The sequence below is a fragment of the Saccostrea echinata genome, unplaced genomic scaffold (assembly GCF_033153115.1).
Source record: "Saccostrea echinata isolate AGI-Se365-2 ecotype Australia unplaced genomic scaffold, CSIRO_AGI_Sech_v1 ptg000033l, whole genome shotgun sequence".
Taxonomy (NCBI): domain Eukaryota; kingdom Metazoa; phylum Mollusca; class Bivalvia; order Ostreida; family Ostreidae; genus Saccostrea; species Saccostrea echinata.
Genome location: NW_026889782.1, coordinates 13,136,441 through 13,139,519, shown reverse-complemented (window position 1 = coordinate 13,139,519; position 3,079 = coordinate 13,136,441).

Sequence of the window (3,079 nt, the reverse complement as noted above, 5' to 3'; positions counted from 1 at the left end):
TTCCTGTGATGTAACGTGGAAAAAAACTACAAGTATAAATTTAAAATCCACTAGGTGTGATTACTTGACATACACGTATTCAATAAATACAAGCTATACAATTTTTATAAAATTGTGTGTATGTGTTTTTAAATTACAGTTCTTTTATAAAGTGTAGATGCACATTGTATCTGACATGATGAACATGATTTACATGATGTAAAATTTCCGAATTAAGTAAAAAGAAATACATTTATAGCTACAAAAACTTTCTTAAAAAGATTCCTTGTGACAGAAAAAAAATATAACTACATGAAAAAAAAAATCTAACATAAAATCTTAATGTGTTTCCTGTTGCCAGCATGGCGCAGTGGTTAGAGTGTTTACTCTAGAGTAGAGGAGTAAGATGACTTTACTTAGGTCATGGGTTCGAATCCACTGTGCAACGTGAAAATCGGTCTTTCAGAAAACAGATGTCCCGTGTCGCAGTAGGTGCTGGCAAAAAAGAAATTTCTCACTGCTCAAAAGTCGTTAGTGTCGAGTACAGGTCTACATTTGCAGCACTCTAGCAGAAAGTTGTGGTGTTTCCAAATGAATAAAGAAACCTCGAAGGGACGTTAAACAGTAAACAAACAAAGGAATATTGTGTTTCCTAAATGACAAAAACATATAGTTTTCAATTTAGTAGTCGATCAATTTAACTACAAAGGGAGATAATGAATGAAATAAAGTATTTAAATATCTATTTTGGCATTGTATTCTTTTTGCTATTGTTGACTAGGATAGATCTACTTGTAATCGTACTCCTCCTAAAAAAAACATCAATAAGTATGGTTATTGATATTTTTAGCGCAACTTTCATGACTGTGACAAGAATATCAACATATTTAGAGGAATCAGAAAGACTGGAAAGTAATGCATTGAATTTTATTTAATGTTTACTAATAAAAAGAAAGATATCCAATTTCATATCTCATTTGAATTCATAGCAATTTTATATATCTCTTTCCATACTGACAGAAGCAAAAATAAACAAGAGGCCCATGGGCCACATCACTCACCTGAGTAACTTTGGCCATGCTGTTCTTTACAAGATTTCCCCCCTTTTAATATACCTATTGTGGCCCCGCCCTACCCCCGGGGTCATGATTTTAACAATTTAGAATCTACACAACCCCAGGATGCTTCCATATAAGTTTCAGTTTTTCTGGCCCAGTGGTTCTTGAGAAGAAGATTTTTAAAGATTTTCTTATATATTTCAATGTAAAACTTGGATTCCCTATTGTGGCCCCGCCCTACCCCCGGGGGTCATGATTTTAACAATTTAGAATCTACACAACCCCAGGATGCTTCCATATAAGTTTCAGTTTTTCTGGCCCAGTGGTTCTTGAGAAGAAGATTTTTAAAGATTTTTCTTATATATTTCAATGTAAAACTTGGATTCCCTATTGTGGCCCCGCCCTACCCCCGGGGGTCATGATTTTAACAATTTAGAATCTACACTACCCCAGGATGCTTCCATAAAAGTTTCAGCCTTTCTGGCCCAGTGGTTCTTGAGAAGAAGATTTTTAAAGATTTTTCATATATATTTCAATGTAAAACTTGGATTCCCTATTGTTGCCCCGCCCTACCCCCGGGGATTATGATTTGAACAATTTAAACTCAACACTACCCCAGGATGCTTCCATATAAGTTTCAGCTTTTCTGGCCCAGTGGTTCTTGAGAAGAAGATTTTTAAAGATTTTTCTTATATATTTCAATGTAAAACTTGGATTCCCTATTGTGGCCCCGCCCTACCCCCGGGGGTCATGATTTTAACAATTTAGAATCTACACTACCCCAGGATGCTTCCAAATAAGTTTCAGCTTTTCTGGCCCAGTGGTTCTTGAGAAGAAGATTTTTAAAGATTTTTCTTATGTATTTCAATGAAAAACTTGGATTCCCTATTGTGGCCCCGCCCTACCCCCGGGGGTCATGATTTGAAAAATTTATAATCTACACTACCCCAGGAAGCTTCCATATAAGTTTCAGCTTTTCTGGCCCAGTGGTTCTTGAGAAGAAGATTTTTAAAGATTTTTCATATATATTTCAATGTAAAACTTGGATTCCCTATTGTGGCGCCGCCCTACCCCGGGGGTTATGATTTGAACAATTTAAATTCAACACTACCCCAGGATGCTTCCACATAAGTTTCAGCTTTTCTGGCCCAGTGGTTCTTGAGAAGAAGATTTTTAAAGATTTTTCATATATATTTCAATGTAAAACTTGGATTCCCTATTGTGGCCCCGCCCTACCCCCGGGGGTCATGATTTTAACAGTTTAGAATCTACACTACCCCAGGATGCTTCCATATAAGTTTCAGTTTTTCTGGCCCAGTGGTTCTTGAGAAGAAGATTTTTTAAGATTTTTCATATATATTTCAATGTAAAACTTGGATTCCCTATTGTGGCCCCGCCCTACCCCCGGGGTCATGATTTTAACAATTTAGAATCTACACTATCCCAGGATGCTTCCACATAAGTTTCAGCTTTTCTGGCCCAGTGGTTCTTGAGAAGAAGATTTTTTAATGACCTCATCCTATTTTTGTATTTTCTTGATTATCTCCCCTTGTAAGGGGACTATGCCCTTTATTTTAATAATTTACACTCCCCTTCATCCAAGAATACTTTGTACCAAGTTTGGTTAAAATTGGCCCAGTGGTTCTTCAGAAGAAGTTGAAAATGTGAAAAGTTTACAGACGGACGGACAGACGGACGGACGGACGGACAGACGGACAGACGGACGGACGACGGACAACGGGTGATCAGAAAAGCTCACTTGAGCTTTCAGCTCAGGTGAGCTAAAAAAAATTCTGAAGTCGTACAGAGCACTCTCGCCAAGCAGTTATTTCGGGGTTTTTTTAGGATAAAAAAATACCATTATTAATGTTTTTTTTTAATTCTCAAAATTAATATATATATTTTTTAATCTTTTTTTAAATCAAAATTGTTCTCAACATATATCACAAAGATAATATGTTTTGTATAAAATGAAATCAGAATTTTAATGTCTATATAAAGAAAATGTTAACAGAGATTCTTTCCGGTAATTTTTCTACAAA